The 24458-nt window shown below is 50.8% G+C and overlaps 1 long non-coding RNA gene across 2 annotated transcripts in view; it reads left to right on the top strand.

Annotated features, from left to right (window-relative positions):
* The window catches only part of LOC117034369 (uncharacterized), a 127424-nt gene that overhangs the window by 68170 nt on the left and 34796 nt on the right, over nt 1-24458 (top strand). The window contains exon 6 of one of the 2 annotated variants that reach the window (XR_004425080.1): nt 20098-20201. The exons of the other annotated variant lie outside the window; for it this stretch is intronic. This is a non-coding gene — a long non-coding RNA (uncharacterized LOC117034369). Of the gene's footprint in view, nt 1-20097; nt 20202-24458 lie in introns of those variants that run through there. 2 annotated transcript variants of the gene reach the window in all.

The raw sequence follows: 24458 nt of genomic DNA, 5'->3' as shown, positions 1-24458 counted from the left end.
GTTGCCCATTTGCTGGGTGACTTTGGCCAAGTTACATGACGCCTCAGTGCCTCAGACTCCTCATCTGTAGAAGAGGGGTTCTAATAATACGGAGCCTGTGGGGGCTGTTGTGGTGCATATTAACAGAATCAATACACACCAAGCATTTGGAACGGGGGCTGGGATGTTTCACTATACTGCTTTATTTAGATAAGCAATTAGAAAATGCAGGGGAAGCTCAGAAGGAAACAAAAGTCCCCTTTCATATGCCACTGCTAATACTGAGAATGTCCCTTTGCATTTGTATTTGTAGAACTAGGGTGTGATGTGTGGTTGCACAGGTTGTGCACTGCACAGCTCCATCCAGAGAGACGAGGATGCCATGGCTCCCCCTAGAGGTGTGCCATGGGAATACAAGCGCCGCAGTGATAACATCCTCTGTAACAGCTTTGTCCCCTTTTTAGCTGGGGTGTTAAGCCATCCCATATTTCATAAAACACGTGTAAGGTTCTGCCCTCAGAAGCTTATTTGGCACTACTAGGGCTTTCCTAGGTGTTGCCACCTCAGCTACCTCCAGGCCAGAGCTCTGGAAGAACAGAGCTGAAAGGGATTTGTTATTATTCTGCCCAATTAGTCTCTGATTAAAGGTTTAAAAAGCTTAAACAGACAGGACTGAGAGGGGAGCGGGAGGAAGAGGAGGGAGAGCTCGCGGGCTGTTTATGGAGCAATAAAAGGAACATTATGCTTCCAGGCTCTGCGAAATGTCTCCACAGAAGCCGACCCTCTTGCCAGCTAATTCAGGGCGTAATAAATACTAATCCACAGAGGGGCCCTTGGAAGCCATCGGGAAGCCCTATCTCCCTGTAATCAGAGCTGCATTAAACTCCAGTCTCCCAGCAGTCAGCGTCCCAGCCGTGGCAGAGGCTGCAGGCCCAGCCCTTGTGTGGGATGTGGCAGCCTGGGGCCCACAGGCGGGGCGGCCTCCACCTTTCCTGCCTCCTAGGCTTCTCTGCAGCTGCCCTGTGGGCCTCACTGTCTTGGGGACATGCTTGTGAGGCCCCTTGTGCAGGCCATCCCTCTGCCTCTGTCACCAGGGCACCCCAGTGCTAGTTGGGGTAGCCAGAGTGTCCCAAGAAGCCCCATAGAACCGTGGCCGCTCTGGGAGTTACGTGAAGCCCACCACGTGTGTCACCCCATTTCACTTGGCCGTTGGGGCGGGAGTCTCCATTTTACAGCCAAGGCCGTGAGGCCCGGCATCTGTAAGCCACTTGCAAGGTCACAGCTGGAAGTGAAGGACCCAGGCCCCTCTTAACCTCTCAACCACCTTCCCTGGGAGGTTCTGTTCGGGAAAGCCAGCACCCCCAAGCTACACATGCATTCCATAATCTTGTATCAAAGTGAGTATTTTTCCACTCCACAAGGCATCCGTGCCCCCAAATACCTTCAAACTGAGGCACAGAGTGTAACTATCCCATCGTGCAGGAGGTCTGGAGGACCACCTAATGATACGAGGGGCATCTCCTCGTAGGGGTCACTTCTTCACTTTGTGCCTCAATTTCCCCAGCTCTGAGGTGGAGCTGGCACTGGCCCCACCCCCAGGGCTTCTGTGAGCATTAACCAAGAGAGTGCAAGTAAAAATCACAGCTCCACTTCAGACAACCACCTTGCAGGCCGGCGCTGGCATCTTCTGAAGCTCTTCTTTGTCCTGTGTCTGCACACTCCATCCTTCCTTCCTCTCTGTCCCCACCCCAAACCCATCCCAGACCACACTGAAGTCATGGTCTAATCACATCGTCCTCAAGACTAAAAATAGCACAGGGGCATCTGGGGGTTCCTGATGACCTTCGTGAGTCTGGTCAAGTGTACATGGCCTTCCTAAGTTAATTAGCTCTGGCCTCTGACCCCTACACATCTGTATTTGGGTTCAAGGCGGCAGACAATGCCCTGCTCCCGAAACAGCTGGACAAATTCAGTGGTCGGATGGGGTATCTCGTGGTCCATGCTGTTAACTGGGGGGCATTCTTCTCTCCGAGCTTCTGCTCAGTACCCCAGGATCTAGGGCTCCTGGGGCAGCCGTGGCCATTGCATAGGGGAGAAGGGTCTGTGGGCATAGCCATAGTCCAGGGCTTGTGCAGAGCGGATGGCTCCAAATCACGGGTTCGCCTGTCCTTCTCCTTTGGCGTCTTGGGGCATCTTGCCAAAGTGGCTCACGCGCAGCTCTGTTTTGCCTGTCCCAGAAGGGAAAGGGCCACCTGGGTAGGTGCCAGCCACTGTAATGTTGACAAGGAGAGTTATCACTCTGTGAGTGGAACTTTGTGAGCATTGAGCCAGTCTCCTAGGGCCACTGGGTGGCTTACGACAACATAAATAGACTGTATTCTCTTCTAGTCCTGGAGGCCAGAAGTCCAAATTCTAGGTGTGGGCAGGGCCACGCTTCCTCTGGAGGCTAGAGGGGAGGATGGTTCCTGCTTTGTCCAGCTCCTGGGGTTCCAGGTATTCCTTGGCTTGTGGTCACATCACTTCAACCTCGGCCTCTGTCTTCACCTGGCCAATCCTCCACATGTCTCTGTGTCTCCTCTCCTCTCCTCATAAGGACACCAGCCATAGGATTATGGCCCTCTCAGCCAGTATGATCTCATCGTAACCAATTACATCTGCAAAGACCCTATTTCCTAATAAGTTCATATGCTGAGATGCCAGGTGGACATGAATATTTTTTGGGGGGTTCATTCATTCTCTAGTATTTTAGTCCTATTTCCAGAGGAGGAAACTGAGGTTCAGATTGGTAAAGTAGATATGTGAAACTTTAAACCCACTGGGTTCCTGGGCCCCTGCTCTCAGCCTGCACATGTCTCACAGGCCCCAAAGGGAAACCTTCTGGTAGTCTGACACCTAAAATAGAAGTTCTTCACGATGTCAGCAGCCAGTGAAACGGGCAGGAGGAGGCGCAAGAATGAGAAGAAAGGCCCAGCCCTTCCGTAGCTCCTCTCTCAGCGGGGTGCTGAGATCTGTGGGAAACAGCGCGGGAGGCAGGGTGAGTCTCAGCACGGGGAGTGTCAAGGTCATAAACCCCACAGGAGCCCAGAGGAGCTGGGGCCATGGACGGGCTACTTTAAGGAACTTGAAAGGTGCAATTTGAACCAAAGGGTACGATTTGCGTCATCTTCATCATCATCATCATCATCATCATCATCCCACACATTTACACAGCAGTAGAGAAATAGTGCCTGGAAGTGTAAGCCCCAGGGTCCAGCTGTCCCTGAGGAGTGGCAGGCGGCCTTCCCTCTCAGGCTCCTCAGCCTCTCCTTCTCCAAGGGGCGTACAAATAATACCTGCTTCGTAGATTTGTTATGCAAATTCTCATGTCTTTCAAATGTGATCCTGGGCAATCACTCTGCCCCTCAGTTTCCTCATCTGTGAAATGGGGGTAATAAGAACAGCCCTACCAGGGTTGTCATGAAGGTCAATGAGTTTGGACCTGGATGGCCCTAGAACCCAGTGAGTGTGTAAAACTTGTTAGAACCTGTGACCCTAGAACACTTGTTGCTTTTCTATTATCTTATCTCACGGATGGTCTTTCAATAAGCATCTGCCATGGACTTGGTCTTGGGTGAGGCACTGAGGGTCCAAAGCACAGATACAGCTCCTGTTCAGAAGGACTTTTGGTGTCTTGGTCCTTACAGCCACCTAGGGAGGGAGGCAGAACAATTCTCATTATCCCATTTTCTGGATATGGGAACTGAGGCTCAGAGAGGGGTGTGTGGCAGAGGGTGCCTCTTCTCTCATGGGGCTTCTCAGTGTTCCTATCTATAAAATGGGTGTAGGAACAATACCTGCATCCTAGACCTGTTATGCAAGGAGATGATTCATGCAAAACAATTCATGCAGAACAGTGCCTGGTACACAGTAGGTGCTCAATACATAGGACCTGCTCCTAGCTATTATAGGGCAGGGGGATAAAAAGAAGAGCGGTGAGGAGGCCTCTTAATCCAGACTCATCCAGGACCGCTGAGCTCTCGGCCCAGGATCTGGGGACACCAGGATGACTGAGGGAGACTGTGCCCCATGAGGGTCAGGGTCTACCACGGGGACGGCCAGCTCGGGGGAGACGGGGGGCATCTCCAGGCCAAACCCTGGGAAGTAGAATCTTTCTCAGCCAAGCTCAGGTTCAAAAGTTCAAGCCTGCCACTCTCCAGAAGGCAAAATGGAGGCCGCAGGATTCAAAAGCCACACATAACCACTGCTTCCCGGTTTTGACAACAGCAAACGCCAAATTGTTCCAGAGAGGGCTCGAGCAGGGGTGGCCTGGGCAGGAATAGTCTACTCTTGCTGTTTGATGCAATGTTAGTCAGCATGAAATGACACGACATCTTTTCTTTATTTTAATATTCTGAAAGTAACCTTTGCTCATGTGACGTCAGACCTTCCCCTCTGAGCACGTGGCCAGTACGATCACCCTTCAGTGCTTTCAAATAAAAGGGGGACCGTCACATCTGCACCATTCCCAACCTCGGCATTGACGCTTAACAATACCAGTGGGCATCTCTGTGTCATTGCATATTCATTCAACATCTACCGAGTACCTACTGTGTACCTGACCCTGTTCTAAAACCTGGGGAAAACGGCAGCTGACAGCCGATGACCCTGTCGTGTGGAGCTTGTGGTCTAGCGATGGATCCCGTTATTTTCAGGGCATGCAAAAGCTCTAGTTGTGTGAGCGCACCATAAAAGAACATTTTTGTTTTTGAATGAACACACAGCTTTTTAAAATGAGGAAAGAGGCCCCAGACGACATGCTGAGGGTGCAATGGAGTTCTCTGCACAGACCACTGGGGCTTGTGTTACGATGCTGATTCTGATTCAGGAGTCACCATCGGATGCTGCTGGAGCACGGACCACACTGAGTAGCCAGAGTGCACAGGAATGTGGACTGTCAGCCACCTCCTGGGGTGACAAGGACACACAGGCCTGGATGGGGTTTTGCAGAACCTGGTCTGAGCGCAGGATCCAGGAATGGGGAGACCCAGTTCCTCAAAACCTCCAAGAAGCACAAGCAGTTCTGCGATCGCCCTCCTACCTGCCTGTGCTACACTGTGAGCCGTTGTCCATCTCTGCCATGTTCCCAAAGCTTCGGAGACTTTTCAGAAAGCCTTGAGTCGAGGAGAAACCAACCACGTTCATGGGACGTGGGCCGGCCAGGCCACCTCCCTGTCTCACCCCTCAGTAACCAGCCCGCATTCCAAAGGAAGGAGGTCTTTCTGCCCAAGACGATTTATGGCTGAGCAATTTGTAACCAATTAGCCAACTGCAGTGATTAGAAGCTTGCATAATATTACAGGTAATCGCCTCTTGACACGGGGCAGCCATTCCACTGACCAACTTGAAATGTCTTTTCAAATCAACGTCAACTGCCCCGGGAGGCCCTTGGAGGGAGCTGCTCCATGTCGTTTCTTTGACACTTTGGGGTGAAGTCCTGCCTGGGGGATCATCAAGTGGGTGCCAGGCTCTGACAGCGACTCCAGCCCTCCCTCAATTGGTTCCAGATGCAGCCATCAAATGATCCTCCGTTTCCATAAATAGCTTGCCCAGCCTGGGCGCCATGAACAGAGACAGACAGCTCTGCTGTCCCACGGGGCCCATGCACAGGGTGCACTTGCGACTGTCAGGCAACTAAGGGCCGCTCACCTGCAGCATGCTTGTCTCCCCTGTTCTTCGCAGGGCACACCTGATTGCTAACTTTGGGCTCCATTTCCCCTGCCTTTTGAACAGCCTTTGGGATATTTCCTCTCTATGTGAGAGAAGGGGTGATTCATTCTGTGCCTCAGGAGAAAATAAACGGCAAGAGGACAGAAATCTCGTTTTCACTGAGTTCACTACGGAGTTCACTACTGTGCTCCACGTGGAAGAACAACCCACCCCCCACCCTCCCCCCGGGGAGAAAAGCAGGGGTAGCCAGCATCTCCAGACACTGGGTGACTCTAGGTGGCAGTCAGCACTTTGGTGCTTTCTCAGGCCCAGGGGCTGCCCCAAAGGGCTCCAGCCGACAGTCTGTGTGCTGTGGAGGACAACCCGCCAGAAGCTGGGCCGTGGAGGCAGGAGACGAGGGTAGATCCACTGGAGTCCGAGCCATGAGATGTTGAGATGGAGACTTCTCATTCCCTGCTCATTTCTGTTTTGCTTTCCAGACCCTATTTTAAAGTCAGCCAGGCTCTGGGTGGTACATGCGGCAAAGATCAATTCTGGAAACTGCTTTTATAGAAATCGTTCAAAATGGGTGGTTTCCTTCATTTTCCTGCAGTGGTTGGATATAGCCCAGCACTGAGGTGTGGGTGTGTGTGTGGGGGGGAGGCATGGCCCAGAAGGCTTTGAGCCACCTCTCTCCTCCCCCCACCCTTCAGATGTGTGGATCTATAAACACGTCAGGACAGTTGTAAAAGAGATGGATTTTGCTTCCCTACAATATCCCTATCGGTCTGTCGCCAGATAATTCATGACTGGGTTTTATGGTCAAGTTTCCCTGTCGGACGTGCAGCACCATCTGACCCAGGAGTGCGGGCACGGCGCAGAGCCTGGCTCTGCCTCTCACTAGCTCCGTGGCCCTGGAGCAAATCACTTACCGTCTCCGTGCCTCGATGTCCCTACCAATGAAAGGAGGATAAAAAATAGAATGTTTATAAGCAGTGTTTATCATATTAGACACGTAGCACACGCTCAGTAATTCCCATTTGTTATTGGTAAGATGGTAGAATTGTGTAGACTAGGCGAGAATCAGGCCACAGCAGTGCATTTGGAACCCGTTAGGCCGTGCAGGGGGCGAGTGAGGTGGGTGGAAATAGGGGGTGGGTAAAACTTATGAATATAGATCTTTTAAATCCAGAACCATGTAAATGCATTTCCTATGAAAATTGATAAATATCATTTAAATCCATTGCTATCTACTATCTCTTTTAGGATGAAGCTGTTTTGCTTCTATTTTTATTGATGTAAACACATATTCAGTAAGAAGTACACCTCTTGAGTGTCCTACCCAGTGGATTTTTTTTCATGGCACATGCACACACCCATGTAACTGTCGCCCAGAGCAATATCTGGAACGTTCCCAGTCCCACAGGCACCCTCGTGCCCCCTGCAGTCAAAGCTACCCCCTTCTGCAGCAAGGAACCTTCTTTTTGTTTCTACCCCTATCGATTAGCTTTGTCCATTCTTGAGTTGCTCATAATAGGTCCACGTAGAGTGTTCCCTTATATGTCCCACTTTTTTTTATTATTATTATTCAGCACGGTCTGTGAGAATCACCCTGTTGCTGGGCTGTGTACAGGGTGCAGATACTTTAAAGGACTTCTTTTGGGGGCTCTATTAATCGCTTGAGTCTTCAACATTTCACTCCATCAAACTTCTAAGGGAAAACACACTAAAAAGAAAATTCACTTCTCTGTGCCGGGAACAGTGCTAGGCTGTTCCACGTGATCCATATAATATTAAATCCCCCAGTTGTCAGGAAAATGTATGTTTATAATGCATCTCGAAGAAGTGAATTATCCAGATGCACTGTAAAGTAAGAAAACGACATCAAGCCAGAACACGTAGCCTAACAGCACGTGTCCAGACCGTGTAAGAGCCTCGGAGACACAGAGAAACATCAACCCGGGGGCGTTCAGATCTGAAGGGGAATCTTATCTATTTGTCAACACTTGTTTATTGAGCACCTATTATGTGCGACGCACGGTTTGTCCCGAGGACCCATCGACAAGCAAGGTGTCACTTTGGATAGTAAGTGGCCCCAGAGATCCCACAAAGGGCCATGAGAAGGGTGGGGGGAGGGGTCCAGAAGGCAAACTGTGGGTCCCCAGCCCCTTAAGGGAGAGCAGTTCTGTTCCCGAAATGGCCCCCCATGCTCTGCTTTTGCCCCTTCCCACACTTAAAGGATGGCTTTGCTATTTCCTTTGTCCCTGAGCACCTCAGAACACCTGTTCCCACCTCCCAGGCTTCTGGATGGCCGCTGTCGCAGCCTCGTGATAACACTTGGAGGCATTTCTCTGCCTGGTGGGCCTCCCTGGTCTAACTGCTCCTTCCTCCTGAAGTGGCTTCTCCATGTCCCAGTTCCATCCATGACTCTAGCTCCCCTGGACCTTGAGAAGGGTCTCCCTCAGGCCATGCTACTGCCTGCAGCCCGAGGTGGACATTCTACCTGGTTCATCTCAGTTCCAGATCCTGGCTGCCCCCCGCCCACACACACACAAACACACACACACGACCTCATTTGCCTCACCCCTAGGAGTGAAAGGAAACAGTGTATGAAATGAAAACCCACATCGAAGCCTTTGGATCACCCCTCATGCTGACTACTCACTTCTCACAGTGACCATCCCCCTGGGGTGGACCTGGGACGTGGGGACACACCCTGACTCTACAGGAGACTGAATCCAACCCGTGCCTTTGCAGAAAAGGGTTTGGTGCACATGTGTGTCCATGAGTGTAGCCCTGGGAGAGGGATTCCTGAGGGCTGTTTGGAAACAGGCAGTATATCGAGTGAGGCTGTATAGGTATTCGTCTGTAAACTTTTACTGAAGTTATATCTATGTCTGTATCCTTATATCTAGATCTATATGTAAAATGTCACGCACTGAACACACCATCCAAAAGCGATCATTGCCAGCCCCTAGTCCCCCTCCCAAGATAAGCACTCTGATTTCCCACACCCGAGGTGAGTTTCGCCCGTTTTGAACATGATACAAGGGGACCAGCTTTGTTCCCTCACGCTGTGTTTGTGAAAGCCGCCTGTGGTGTTTCATGTAGCGACGTTTCCTTCCTTCTCACTGTCGTCGTCCATCGTATGACTGTCCAGCAACTGGCCCCTGGCCTCCGCTGACAGGCATTGGGTGGTTCCAGTCTGGGGTACTAACAAGTATACCTGTCCCTGTTGTGGTGGACACATGGACCCGTGTCTGGCGAGGGTGTACCCAGGATTGGAATGGCTGGCTAGGTGTGGGGCACACACAGATCTGCTTCTCTAGCACGTACGAAGTCGGACAATTAAGTTCGTGAATGCATCCTAAGAAAAGTGCTACATACCTCCTTGCTGAATATCACTACGGTCACCTTTGAAGTACTCCCCTTGGGAAGCTGTGTACTGATGCCAGCGCCTAGTCCACCCTTCAAAGCAATTTTGGAACTTTTTTTCTGGAAGGGTCATCAGAGCTGTCATAGTATTACCCTTGATGTCCTGAATATCATCAAAATGTCTTCCTTTAATATTTCCTTTATCTTTGGGTAAAGAAAGAAATCACTTCTGGGGGCCAGATCAGGTGAGTAGGGGGGATATTCCAATACAGTTATTTGTTTACTGGCTCAAAACTCCCTCACAGACAGTGCTGTGTGAGCTGGTGCATTGTCGTGATGTAAGAGCCATGAATTGTTGGCGAAAAGTTCAGGTCATCTAACTTTTTCATGCAGCCTTTTCAGCACTTCCAAATAGTAAACTTGGTTTACTGTTTGTCCAGTTGGTACAAATTCATGATGAATCCCTCTGATATCCAAAAAAAAGGTTAGCAATAGCGTTGCAACAAGTTTGCGGACTTAATTGTCAGGCCTTGTATTATTGCTTTGAATCCTTCTACCAACCTAAGAGTCATTTCATGTCATTACTGGGTGTTCACACATGACGAACCTGAGGTCCGGGGGGGTGGGAGGTATGCAAGGGATTGCCCAAGTTCACTCTTGTACGTCAAGGAGCTGGGTTCAGCTTAGGAAGTCAGATTCCAGACTCCGACGCTGAACTTTTAACCACCTCGATACGCCGGGACAGACTCGCTGGCCCCACTTTGAGGGGAGGCCCGGGTCACTCTTGCTCTGAAAGCCTTGATCTGTATCTTAAACTCACAGCTTCCTCTCATGAAGGGGGTCAGTCTCTAAGGACACAGCCCTTTTGTAAGAGAAAAAAATATTTTTAGCTCACCCAGGATCAAATTTTGGCTCAGCGACCTAGTAGCTGTGTGACCCTGGACAACTGCCTGGGAGCAGATAACTAGATAAACCACACATGGTGAGGCGTAACGCAGTGGCCCCTTGTGATATTCTCCCTCAGGTTCCCAAATACAGAAATTTTATTTATAATTAAGAAAAATTTCCTGAACCACGGGAAGGGCGATGAGATTTGGCATCCCTTGCTTTGCATTTATTTGGGAAGATTGTCCCTGTAGGAGAAGCAGTTGACACTGGAACATGACACGAATATAACAGAACATGGTGTTAAGTGATCTTTTTAAACATGTTTTCCATGTTCTCACATTTTAATACCCTGCATCCGTCTCCCTTCACCCTCATAAAAGAATTAGTATTTAAACTGATTAAAAAAACAAGCAAGACAAAATGGAATTTATTGTGTAGAAATTAGTTGTGCAGGAAGCTTTTCCATGAGTGAAACTTAAAGCTCTCTTGCTTGACCTCATATCAGGCAATGCTAGTGTTGAGTCCATCTGAATTTGGGGTACAGCTTCTAAGGGTCCTAGGAATTGAGAGAAGAGATGGATACAGTCTAGCGTCACCACAAGAAGCTTCCAACATAGACATTGAAGGACAGGTGCGGTGCAGATGGCCAAACATGCAAAAGAACCATGATAATGATGGAGATAAAAGGAATTGTCTGTATGTATCATAGGGCTGTTCAGTGTTCCTTTGCTCATTCATTTATTCACTCTTTCCTTCCTTCTTTCCTTCCTTCCTTCCTTCCTTCCAGTCATCAGCCATTTATCCATCCATGTTCCATCCATCCATCCATCCATCCATCCATCCATCCATCCATCCATCCATCCGTCCGTCCATCCATCCATCTGTCCACCTACATGGCTCATCCCCTCACTGCTTTAGATTTATACTAAAAAATCACCTGTTCAGTAAGCCCTTCTCAGTCGACTCTATAGAATTTTTGATTCTCTAGGTACATTTCCTACGTTCCTTCCCTTTTTAAATAAGTGAAAAACATATTTTACTTATTTCCTGGTTTATTGACTATCTCTCCCCAGCCAGAATGGGAGCCCATTTCTATCTCTTCTGCTCACTGCTGAATCATGGGGTTCAGAACGGCCAGGCACACAGTACGTGCTCAAAAATATTTATTGTCGAGTCCCATTAAATTCTCCCATTCCATTCATTCCCCAAGCCCCCACTGTGTGCCAAACACTGAGCTGGGCCCTAGGCTGCCATGGCCATGGACACACAGGGAGGAGGTGGGAAGGCCTCTTGAGGCAGGGACCTCTGAGCTGAAACCTGGAGGCTGAGTCAAATACAGGCAGGTGCAGAAGAGTCTGAGGAGGTCCAGGTCTGGACCTGAAACACCAGTCACCAAGAGGATTAAAAGCAAGTCAGCTCGGCTAGGGTGTGCAATTTGACGTGAGGGAACGGTTAGCATGGTGAAGGAGGAAGCTGGCGAGGCAATCAGAGGCCAGACCAGACCACGCTCTGAAATACACGTGAGCGGCTAGGACGTGACCCTGGGGGCGCTAGGGAACTACTGGAGATTCTCAGTGGGCAGGGTGTGAATGCCTGAGGAAGGCAGCAAGCCCCGTGAGCAGGACCTGCCACAGGGGAGCGCCGGCCTCAGCTCTCTTCCCTGCTTCCCGTGTCTTTAGAAGCAGATGCTCTGCCAGATGTTCCCGCCTCAATGGTTGTGCTCGTCCATGTGGAGCTGCCTCCAGCCCCGCACATACTCAGGGCCCCTTTCCGGGGCCTCTCATTTCCCCCTGCTTCCTGCTTCCTGCTTCCACTGGGTTTCCAAAGCCTTCTGTCCTCAGTCCAAACTGCCCAGAGGCTGCCAAACAGCTGGGACATGGCCGTTTGCAGCCAGAGCCAGAACGAAGTCCACAGTCAGAGTTACATTCAACGTGCACTTCTCTTATGCTGGGCGCTGTGGCATTTAATCCCAACAAGGAGCAGATGTGATTCTTCTCCCTTCTGGAGATGAGGAAGTTTAGCTCCTAGGAATTAAGTAACTTTCCCACACTCAATCCTTATAAGCTGCAGAGGTCACATTCCAGTGCAGCGGTGTGACCGTGACCCCCACTCTTGGCCCTTGCACCATATTTCTTCTGCCCCTTGGTGGGGACAACTGTCATGGACCTGGGCCGGGCTCATGACTGCTAACTGCGGTTTGGGCAGGGCCAGGTCCCCATGAGTCCTTGCCTCCTGGTGAAGGCGTTGAGCCTGCCTGGAATCTGGAGTCCTCAGTAGAGCTATATGGTTCTGAGAGCAGAAGTGTGGCAGGAGGAGGGTATTTTGCTCACTACCCTTCTGAACTGGACTGGGCTCTTCTTGGCTGCCCTCATGATCGGCTCCTGGCTACAGTGGAAGTGAGTCCTGGTTCACGTTCCGTATGCAGGCAAGGGGACGGGGTGAACTGTGGGAGATGGAATGACGGATGCAGAGAGGCCTGCAGTTGGGAAGCACTAGGCACGTTTTGTGCCTAGTCTGACAGGTCTCCGGGGAAAGGGCCCTCTCGGAACCAGCCCTCCGAGCAAATGTCCCCAGTCTCCAGGTGGTCAGAGACCTCCCTGTGACACACGTCTCTGCTTATGGGAAACACCCAGTTTTGTGTGTTTGGAGAACAAACATGTACTACAGACATTTCATTTAGAGTCAGCTGCAAAGCTCCACCTACCAGGGTTAAAACTGCCCCTCTCCTCAGAGCAAGGGTGGGGCCAATCCTTGGTACATGGTCCTGTAGTTAGTTGTGGTACCAGTTTCCTGGGTATAGCAAACACACAAACTACCGTGTTTCCCTGAAAAGAAGACCGGTTTCATATGAAGGTTTGCTCCAAAAGACGCATTGGGGCTAATGTTCAGGGGATGTCATCCTGAAAAATCATGCTAGGGCTTATTTTCCGGTTAGGTCTTATTTTGGGGGAAACACGGTAGGGTGCTTAAACTAAGACATCTATGTCTCCAAGGTCTGGAGACCAGATGTCGGAAATCAAAGTGTGGGCTGGGCCAGGCTCCCTTTGGAGGCTGTAGGGGAGGATCCTTCCTGCCTCTTCCAGTTTCTGGGGGCTCCAGGAGTCCCTTGGTGTGTGGCCGCATCATTCCATCTCTACCTCTGTTGTCACATGGCCTTTGTCTCTGTGTCGGTCACAAATCTCCCTCTTAGAAGGACACCTGTCATAATGAATTTAAGGGTTGTCCTAATTCAGGATGACCTCATCTTCACTAAGACATCTGCAAAGTCCCTATTTCCAAATGAGGTCACATTCACAGATTCCAGGGCTTAGGGCTTGACTGTGTCTTTTTGGTGTCACACTCCCACTTACTAGCATTGTGTCTGCGAAGCTCTGAGCGCAGTCTGGCCACTAAGGACTCCGCTGACTTTCCACATGCCTCGGGCTCCTCTCTTCACTGTGTGGACCCTCACCGTGAGCTCCCCCGTCACCAATGTGCATGTTCCCTGTCTCTAAGATGACCAGGCTCAGGGTTACCCCCTTGCATGTCCATCCAAATTCCTCCAAGAGTATCTAGAAAACACACATGACCCGGCACCACATACTCCAGCTCTACTGAGTCAGGAAGCCCCGGAGGAGGCTGGGGGAGGAGGAGGATTGATCAGGATAAATGTGAGTTTTCCTGGTGATTCCTAGACAGAATCCAGTCTAGAGAAGGAAGTGTTGGAAAACTTCCAGTGCAGCTCGTCTCCAAGGGTCTCTTCCTGCTCGGACATGCTGGATTCTATGGCACAGATGCTTCTCCCACAGAGGAGATAGTTTGTGTAAGTCTGAGCCTGAGGAACCAGTTCACCCAGCACTATCCAGTATCCTTGGTCCAAAAATCTTTAAGGAGACACTGCCATTTCAGTAGGAAGCACACATATGGAACATACCATCTAGGAATTTTTAATGTGACCGAAAGGTCAACATTTGCCTTAAATGCCAGTCAATTTGTGGTAGAAACCATTGAAAGGGTGTTGGACATTGTTCTTAAAACGGCATGAACAGATTGTGCTAAATTTTTTTAGTGTTTTGGCTGAGAGTCTTCTCATGCAGGGTGTCCTCGTGCAGGATGTAAAAGTGACGTCATTAAGGCTTGTTGAAGTCTGAATAACGTTTGGCCACTACAGCAAAATGACAGCAATTTACCCCACATCGACTAATAATGAAAAAGTACGTGTATTTTTATTTTTTCTGCAAATTTGGAATTGATGTATTGTAACCATCTGGATGTCACAATAATGTTTAGGTATTTGATCACTTTAGGTATGTAGGTATTTGGTCACTTATTTTCTGAGATTGTGGCTGTCTAGAAGAACCATCTCTAACGTGACATCAGGAGAAGGTGTTTCCAGCACCCAGCACTGCCATGTGGCAGGAGCCCTAGGCTGGCTCTTAGAGCCTCCCGTGCCCCTCCCACCCCGACATCTGTTTTAGCTCTCCCACGGATCTGTCTTTCCTGAGTCAGGTCCTCGTGATGGATTGTACCACGTGTCTACCCGTCAATCACCAGATAGCTGGTGGGCTCGCACAAGGTGACTCCAACTGGGTCATCTTAAGGCCCCTAGTAATTCACCATGTCTGGCTCTCTCCTCCATGAATATCGAGTGGAAAAACAATTTGCGGTGGGGTCAGTCGCTCGGTGGACCTCTGCATGAGCCCATTTAATGGAGAAGGCATCCTGAGGGGTGTTTAGATTCCACGCTTGTTATCCCCATAGCATCATCATTGCGCAATGTATTTTATGAAATAGCAGAGTAATCTATTCTCATAGCTAGATCCTTGGCTTAGCATAATTTCTGGTGTTTCCTCTTTTCTCCTAGGGCATTCAGAGGTTTACATTCGTAATACGCTACTAACTCATTTCAGTGGGCTGAATGGTGTCTCCCACTCCCCCAAGTTTGTACGTTGAAGCCCTAACCTCCAATGCGATGGTATTTGGGGAAGGGGCCTGTGGGAGGTAATCAGGGTTAGATGGGATGCTGAGGGTGGCGCTCGCATGATGGAATTAGTGTCTTTGTAAGAAGAGGGAGAGACACAAGCGCTCTTCCTTCTGCCTCTGCCATTCACCAGTTGGGGGCCCCTCTGAACCTCAGTGCCCTCGTCACCCTCTGAGCAATCATCGTTATACCCACCTTGTAAGAGTTTCACAGGGATTACATGGTTGCAGCAATCCTATTTTGTCATCAGATTCTAAATTCCTTGAGCGTTGAGAACAATATGTCTCCTTCTCCACATGACCGGAGCGGCAGGCTCCTGGAAACGGGCCTTCATAGTTGTTGAATCAGTGACAGCAGAGAAGTGTTAGCCCAGTGCTGGCATGTTGTAAGCACTGAGGTTTAGTCGTACATAGCATTGAAATTAGTTCATTTTCCAATGATGGATTTTTCAAACAAGGGAGACTGCAGGATATACTGAAAAAAACACAGGCTCTGGAGTAGATGGTATTCAACTTAATCGCTACTCTGCCTTTGGGCAGATTAAATACCTCTCTGAGCCTCAGTTTCTTCATCAGTGAAACGGGTTTGTGGACCCCCCCTTGGAATATAGGGAAGAACTTCAAAGTGGATCACCGCAGGCCTGTAGTGAACACTCCATAAGTCACACTTATTATTATTTTAAAATAAGGTTTTCTATTATTATTTTAAAATAAGGTAAACCAGTGAGCCAAAATCAAATCGGTTGTCCTTAGCAGAAGTAGCCACTTTTGTTATCTGTGCCAGTCACAAAGCATGCTTTGTACCCCATATGTACACATGTAATAGGCTGAAAAGTGCCCCCCCCAAAAAAAACAAACACCCAGGCATCCACATATAGTCCCTGGAACCTGTGGTGGAGTGCAGAAATAGAGAGGGACGTCAATGTCCAGAGACATTGTTTGAACCCTGGAGCAGGCCATGCCTGAAACCCCCAGACTACCCTTGGGCTATTCTGTTAGATGAGCCAATAAGTTCCTTTGATGGAGGAGTTAGATGAGACTGTCATCCTTGTCTACAACGTGTGGCAAGACAGATCCCAGAGCTTGGGCTGGGGGCCCAGATGTGGGGTCTGAGGCACTCACCTCTTCATCTCTGCACTTTGCGAACTCTTTGGTTTGCTGTCGCTTGCACCTGGCCCCCTCTGTGGAACCCTGCCTGCCCTGGGGGTGCACCCAGATTAGAATCAGCAGCAAAGCTACTCTTTGCAAGATCCCTGCCCTGGAGCCCAGGCTTGGGGCGGGGGTGGGGGGTGGGAAATGCAGGCACTGGCTTCCAGTCAGACGAAGCACTGGTGGTGGCAGATGCCGCCCCTCTCACGGGGCGTGTTGAGGTTAGGTTTCATGGGCCGGACGCATTTATAACGGCATCGTCTGTGCAGAAAGTGGAGGAAGGGCAGCAGGAACCCGTGGGAGATTTATCACCTTAATAGCGGCTCTGACAGTCCTTGGAGTGAGATGTCATGGGCCCATGGGGAGGTGCGAGTGGGGATGGGGCCAGGGCTGATCTGAAACATAAATTCAGAGACAGCAGCTGGGGGACAGCTGGGCCCACCTCGGTGGAGCCACAAGCTGCCCTTGGAAGTCATCGTAAGAGCTGACATGTCTCAAGGTGTCATGAGAAGCATGTTATTCGCATCGATCCATTTGATCCCCCAGCAACCCGAAGTGGTAGGTGCTACTTTCCTACCGCTGGTGACCAAAGATGAGGTCGTTGGAGTGGTCCTACTCTGCTATGAGAAAGCTGAGGCGCGGGCTGGTGAAGCAACTTGCCCCGGGCCACACGGTGAGTAAGTGGCGGTGCGTGGACTAGAACATCGGTCTGTCTCATTCTGAGCCATTCTTGAACCCGTCACAGGGAGATTCCCATAAGCCATCCGGTGGGTCCCGTAAGGTCTAACACAGACCAGCACCGGCAGTCTGGTTTTCCTGGGCAGCATCAGATGGGGGACTTGTGCAGGCTGTGGAGATGGATGGGCCTGGGTTTCAATCCTACCTCCATGTCCCCACCTCTACCCAGCTGTGCTGCACTGAGTAAGTGAATTTGCCTCTGAATCTCAGATTCCACCTGGAGAGAATGGAGACCATACTCCCATGCACCATTTAGGATTGTGAGGCTAAAACTAAAAGAATACAGAATACTAACTCAGAAAACGCGCATACCAAGTTCAGCTTGGGGGCTCGGCTGCGGGACCATCATCCTCCACCATGCAGATTCAAGCTTAGGACCCCCAGACCCCCCAGGTCTGCAAAAAGCCTATTGCTGAGGACGTGGCATAAACCAGGAGGGAGGAGACCTCCGTTCCAGGCTGCCTGTGCCACCAGGTGACTTTGGGCATCTCACGCTCATTTCTGGAGACTAGGTTTCCCCACATCGGATCGCCTAGAGCAGCATTTCATGTGGTTCCACATTGGAAGCACACTGGCCTCCCCTTAGATATCTGCTTTCGTTGATCGGGGGTGGGACCAGGCTTTGGTATGTTATTGTTGATTAGGGGTTGAGTTGTGTTCCCCCAATGTTGAAGTCCTGACCCCCCAGTGACTGTGACATTTGCAGACAGAGTTGTGCAGATGCAGATCAAGTTATGATGAGGTCCTTAGAGTGGGCCGGCTCTGATATGACCAGTGTCCTTATAAAAAGGGGAAATTTGGACACGGACAGACGCACACAGGGAGGACCCCATGTGAAGATGGAGGTAGAGATGGGATGATGCTTCTACAAGCCAAGGAGCACCAAAGATTGCCAGCAAACCAGCAGGAGCGGGCAGAGAGGCCCTCACAGCCCCAGAAGGAACCAGCCCTGCCAGCACCTTGGTCCCGGGCTTCTGGCCTCCGGGACTGTGGGAGAATACATTTCTGCTGTTGGAGCTGCCCAGTGTGTGAGACTTTGTTACAGCAGCCACAGGACACTCATGCACCAGGTGGTTTTAATGTGCTGGCCTGTTGGGAAGAGAAAACAGCTAAGGTCTCTCCTCACTCATAAATCTTCATATCCCTGGGGCTCCTTCTTGGAAATGACGGGGTTCTGGAGCATTTTGTGGAAAGAACAGAATTCTATAGGAGGGTGGTCTCTTTTCCAGGCACACCCTTTTTGGGGTGGCCCTCTAGAATGGTCTGGGTGAAGGGAGAGGGCCTTGATCTAGGGTGCAGACAGGTGGGTGTGGGAAAGGTCACTGCGGGCTTCACCCCCAGGCAGCAGATGCTATGGCTGCCTGCTGATAACCCCTGTAAGGGGACAGAGGGGACGAGAGGTAATATTGGTGCAAAACACTCAGATAAAGCAAAGCAAACAGGGCCTGGCTATCATTTCTGGCAGGCCATCAAAGCCTGTCACCCACCAACACAGTGGGTGTTCCGGAAGCCTCTCCTGGTTTGCAGCTGGTCACACGGTCAAAACACAGTCCTCTTACCTCCCTTTGCACCCTCCTGTCCATGGCCACTGGACATCGAAGGGGTATTCAGGGGTCTTTAAAGAGTGGCTTCAGACATGGAGGGACGTGCCAGGGATACAGAGCAGAAGGCCAGAGCTGGAAGGTACTTTGGGGGATCAGAAACTGAGGCCGGGAGAGGATAGCTTGTGCATCAGCTCATTTTCTCACTCCTCCTGCTTTAGGGATGAGAAGTCTGGAAGTCAGAGGGAGGCAACTCGATGTGGTCTCAGGGTTGGTTGGTAATAGATGAGAATGGAAGTGTGACACATTTGGGACCCGGTGACATGACGATGTATCTTAGGGAGCCACCAGGGTTTGGTGGGTGGCAGGCTCCAGGCAAGTGGCTCACTGCACATAGCCAGCCCCAGGCCATGGAATGCGCTCTTATTCCCACCCCTGCAGAGGTCTGAGGGCCGGCAGGAGACCAGGAGCTCTTTGCTGTGCTAGACCATGCCAGCTGTCCCCCAGGACAGGGGTTCTCCAACGGGGTGATTGTATCCTACAGGGGACGCTGGACGAGGTCTGAAGACTGTTGGTTGTTATAACTAGGGGGTGGGGGTGCTAAATGGCATCTAGTGAGTGGAGGCCAGGGATGCTGCTTCATAACCGATCAGGCATAGGACGCCCCCCCCGCCCCCCCCAAACATCAGTGGTGCTGGGCTGGGGCAACCCTGCCCTCCACCTAACTCCCCACGTTATTAGATGCTCTGAAATGCAGCTGTACAATGGGTGTTTCCGGTGGTGGTGGTGACTCGTGTTGGCCCGTTCCTTATGGGATGTGCGGGCATGGGTGTGTCATCTTGCACGACTCCTGAGGGGCTGAATGTCGTCTGTGGAACTCTCCCTTTAACCTCTCATTGCCCAGATGAGGTACCAGGTCCAGAAGCAGGGTTCAAGCTCTGTCCAGAACTCTATCACATGCCTCCCTTTCCATCTGCCCAGAGCCTCCCTGCTTATGCTGTCTTGGACTCTACTGTCCCCTCACCATCCAGAGTGAGCCCCTAAAAGGCAAATCCAACTCTCTCACTTATTGCTGGAAACCTTCCAGCAGCTTCCATGCACAGTTAGAGAAAATTCCAAACCCTGCGTGATCCTGCCCGGTCATCTCCCTGACCCTGCTTGGCTTCTTCAATGTCTACAAATGCTCCACATGCACACCCATCTGGGGCCTTGGCACAGCATTTCCCTCTGCCGGCAACCACCCCTCCCTATTTTCAGGGCTCCCTTCTTGACCTCGGAAGCTCTGTCATCGGCAAGACCTCCGGTGAACACTCTAAAGCACCATTCTTATCCCTTCCTTCTCTATCCCTCACCCCGCTATATTTTTCTTTGTAAATATTTATTACGAATAAATATTTACGTGACATATTTATTTATCCACTTACTCTTGTAAATAAACGTTTACTGTCTGTCTCCCCAACTGGCACGTAAACTCAGAGAAAGCTGGGCCTTGGTTGGCTGTGGTTCTTGCTGGGTCCTCAGCTCTGAGAATAGGGCACATGATGATTAAGAGAAGGTCCCCTGAGCGGCGTGCAGCAGGGCTGACCCTAGAGCCTATGCCCCCTACCCCCCGCCCAGCTCAGTTCTCAGCCCAGGGATTGCCCCAGGAGGTGAGGGTCCTTCGTGTACTTGCTCAAAAGAAAAAAGAAAACTCGCTGTAGAGGGGTGAGTGGTGCTCCACAAAACATGTCCGTTCCCTCATCCTCAGAACATGTGAATGTGACCTTATGTGGCATCTTTGCAGATGTGATCGAGCTAAGGATTTGCGATGAGATCATCCCGGGTTACTGGCCAGGCCCTAAATCCAATAACAAGTTGTGTCTCTTATAAGAGACACAGAGGAAAGACACACACAGGGAGAGGCCCTGTGAAGATGGAGGCAGAGACAGGAGTGAGGTGGCCACAAGCCAAGGACGCCTGGAGCCCCCGGAGCTGAAAGAGGCAGGAAGGAGCCTCCCCGAGCCCCTTTGGAAGGAGCATGGCCCTGTTGACACCTCGATTTCAGACTCCTGTTGACACCTCGATTTCAGACTCCTGGCCTCCAGACCTGGGAGACAATAAATTTCTGTTGTTTTAAACCACCCAGTTTATAGCAATTTGTTGCGGCATGCCAAGGCAGCTCATGCCTCACCTATTTAGGGGTTCAGAAATCTGTTTCTTTCCATTGCACTGTAATTCGTGAGTTGCACAAACGAGGTAGAACGTTAGCTCACAGTCCGGTGTCTGTAAGGAACAAGGGAGTTGCTGAGAAATCCGCCAATGTCACATTCCTACAGTCGAGGGCAGAGAGAGTTGAGGGGTTGAGATGGGGAACAGATTTCCTTGTAATCAAATCCAGAAGCCGCCTCGTAAACCTTACTCTGAGAGACCCTCTGGGTCTTGAGCGTGGGCAGCAAAACACTGGATTTGTTTCCTTCAAGCAGGCAGATTCCTGGGGTCTGGCCGTCCGGTGATTCTGGGCAAGGAACATGAGGGAAAGTTCCAAGAGTGTCATTGAAGCAGCTTTGGTCTGTCTCGGGGACAGAGTGAGCAGCTGGCTGCTGTCATTCTCACTAAGCACCCCGGGCTCTGGGACAGCCTCTGGGGTGCTGAGCTGATGGGGGTTTTGCTGGAAGCCTCATCGTGAACCTTCTACATGAAGGATGAGAAGGACTGGGAGCTGCTCCTCATTAACCCCCTAGGAGAGAATTGTAAAAGGGATGCAACCGAGAGAGAATCTGCTTTCCAACTCTGACTATGACCAACCGGGGTGGGGTGCTGCGTGAGATGCTGAGCCAGAATTCCCAAATCTGGAGCTGTTGCGTCGGGTGTAGCAGGATGGACACTAGAACCAGGGTGACCTGTGTGGAGTCCAAACTGCCCACTATTGATGACGTGAGGGGCTTGGGCCTGTCATTTGCCTTCTCTGAGCCTTAGTCTTCCCACCTATATGGGGGAGGGTCCAATACTGCCACGAGAGTAAGAAAGCTCATAGCAAAGTGAACCAGAGTCTGGGTCAGTCCTGGGTTTGAATAGGGCTCTGCCACATGCTGCGGTTTTGGGTGGCTCCAAGGACATTGCCTAACCCCTCAGTTAACTCATTAGTCAGAAAGAGATCGGAGTAGGGCCTTCTGACAGGGGTGTCATGAGGTTCAATGGTATCTTACAGCAGCGAAATAAAAGGGAAGGACTTCTGGAGGCCCACATTGCAGACATCTGAATGTCGAACAATTTGAGTTTCAAGACAGTGGTTACTGCTTTCAGCTATGTGACCTTGGCTAATGCATTTACCCTCTTGGGGCTTCCACTTTCCTGTGTCTGTAAAATGCTGACAAAAGGACCCATTTCGTGGGCTGATTATAAGAACAAAATGAGATTGCCATCTAGAATAGCGCACAGCACTCAGGTGATGGCTGGTAGCCATCATGGTGTCACAGCAGCGTTCCGCCGCACTTGACGATGGCTTCCCAGCATGTGGGCTGTGCGAGACTGAGGGCCCAGGGAGAAGGCTGAGAAGATTCCTTCATGCAATGTCTATCCCGTCATTATTCTTTCCCTCCACGAAGGGCCAGGTGGCCTCTGTGAAGCTTACATTCCAGGCAGAGAGACGTAAGCAGACAAGTAGCTAAAATAATCTCGGATGCTGTTCATATATATATATATATATATATACACACACACACACATACAGACACACACACACACACACACACACACACACACACACTTGATGGGGTGACGATGACAGCTGCTTCTCCCTGTGTCCTAGCTCTGCAGTCAGGCTAAGTACTACACACCCATTACCTCATCTAACACTCCCTTCCCCTAACAGGCTTAGGAAATGGGCAATATTATCATCTACTCTTTCACTTACGGGGAAACCGAGGCACAGAAAGGTTAAGGCACCTACCAAGGCCACATAGCAGAGGCGGGAATTGACCTAAATTGGTGTGGTTCCAGAGGTCTGTCTTCTGATCACCTTGCTATATTGTAGTGTGCACACACGTGTGCGGGCATGTGTGTGTGTGTGTGTGTGTGTGTGCATCGCTATATGTGTGTCTGGGTGTGTGCACACAGGCCTGTGCGTGCCTTGCTGTATTTGGTATTTGGTATATGTGTGCCTGTATGTGTGTGTGCCTGTATGTGTGTGTGCAGCTGTATGTGTGCCCGTGCCCGTGGGTGTGCACCTGTGTGGATGTGGTATCAGGGGACCCATCTGTAGCGTGTGTGACTGAGGAAGGCTTTTCAGAGGAGGTGACATCTGGGCTAAAACGAAATGAGACAAGAAAGTAAGACCGCGAGCAAGTCCCTGGGTGAGGGACTGGCGAGTGCAGAAGGCCTGAGGCACGGGCTGGTGGAGTTTTCAGAACAGCCAGTGGTCCTACGATCACCAAATGCGTGTTTCAAGTCCTGGCTCTCAGCTCGTGGAAAGCCCAGCTCGGGGAGCTGGACGGAACAAGACTGCAAAATCTGCCCTCCCCAGACCGTCCGGGAGCTCCTGCCTGTTTAGCTCAGGCTTTCAGAACAGCGGCTTTCCTGATCCCCAATGGGTGGTCTGGGAAGCTGCTCTGCCAGCATATATTTCTCCTTTTCCACAGCTCAGGGAGAAGCCGTGGAGAACCTGGAATGAATTTCTGAGGCTGTGCTCTGCCGCCTCTCTCTTTCCATCCCATTTCTCTCCAGGTGCTCTGTTCACAGCATCCCCACACCCATTCATCTTGGGCCGCACCCCTGTCTACCCTGCACACGCCCTGCTCCCCCCAGACCACAGGCACCTCCCCTCGGGGGGACGTAGTGCTGGACAGGGGCCCTCTCTCCACCCCGGCCACCTGGCCTCCGAGGCCTCCTGTCCACCCATCAGGACGTGATCTCCCGGCTGCTGGACAGCCACGCGAGGGACTGATGGCTTTTACATCCCTTGCCCTTCTCAGAAGGGAATAGCTGTCTCCAAATGCTGAATATGAGACGCGTTTTTCAAATTTTTTGACGGAATGCTTTTCACAGGGCGGAGGGGCTGATAAATCTTTCCTGGATCCCGCCTGCTGGGCCTCTGTGAAGTCTTGATGGGGCAAGTGGGCTGGAGCCGCTCCCGTTTTCTCCTGGAGACCGTGGGGTTGCTGAGAGGTGGGGCGGCTGGCGACTGAGGCCTGAGGTCTCAGGAAAGCTATGTTAACATCCTGGAAGAAGGCTCAAAGCTCTAGAGCAGGACCAGACACCAGAGGCTGGGGACGTGGGAGCAGAGCAGGCTGGGTGGTCCTGCCCTTGGGGCCTCGGTCCAGCCAGGGAGACAGACCGTTGACTTATATGTCCGTGGAAAGTCATGACCACCTGTGGGAGAGACCCCCCTCTGCCACCTGAGATCTTTCTAGGGGATTTGGCTCTACGAGGGAGGGGTGCTGACCTGTGAAGGAACAGGCTTCGGTGGGAAAGAACAACGGGGGAGAATGAAAATGTTTTGTGAAAATGGAGGCTAAAGTAGGATAGGCTTAGCACCACCCTGCCTTATGTGTTTAAACTTCATGTGTGCACAGTTACATGCATGTTCACATATGTGTCACACAAATGTTCCTGTGTGCGCTCTTACACACATGCTTGATTGGTGAAAAATCTTGAACTGTACATTTATGAGTGTGCTTTCCCTTTGTGTGTAATACTTCAGTGAAAAGTTAAAAAAAAACCATTTATCACCCAAAACATCTGGAATCACACCATGTTAAAAACATGTGTTGTGTCTCGTGTTGGGATTCTATGCAATTCACCTGCTCCCTCACCCCCATGTTTTCTCATCTATGTTTCTTTCTATATTCTAGGTTTGCATGTTTTACAATGACTGAACAATATGTTACATTTTTCAAGATGCCCCACTCTCTCAGGCGAGACTCTTCTACCTGTCCCAGGGCAGGAGAAGTATGTGAGTCACACCTCACGTCCAGGTGTGGCTTCTTATCAGAGTAGTGGGATCATGAATTAGCACGCCGAGATGCAGGGTCTTCCGTAAAAGATGGACAAACGCCCTTATCTCATCGAATTCTGCAGCTGACGGGCCTGGGCGGCCTTCCCAGGTCAGTCCTGGTGAGGGAGAAACCAAGAGAGATGGCGAGCTGATGTCATTGGTCAGGGGAGCCC

This window comes from Rhinolophus ferrumequinum, chromosome 15 (genome assembly GCF_004115265.2).
Source record: "Rhinolophus ferrumequinum isolate MPI-CBG mRhiFer1 chromosome 15, mRhiFer1_v1.p, whole genome shotgun sequence".
NCBI classification, from domain to species: Eukaryota; Metazoa; Chordata; class Mammalia; order Chiroptera; family Rhinolophidae; genus Rhinolophus; species Rhinolophus ferrumequinum.
The sequence above is the reverse complement of the archived record's forward strand: the minus strand, read 5'-3'. Positions and strand labels throughout refer to the sequence as shown.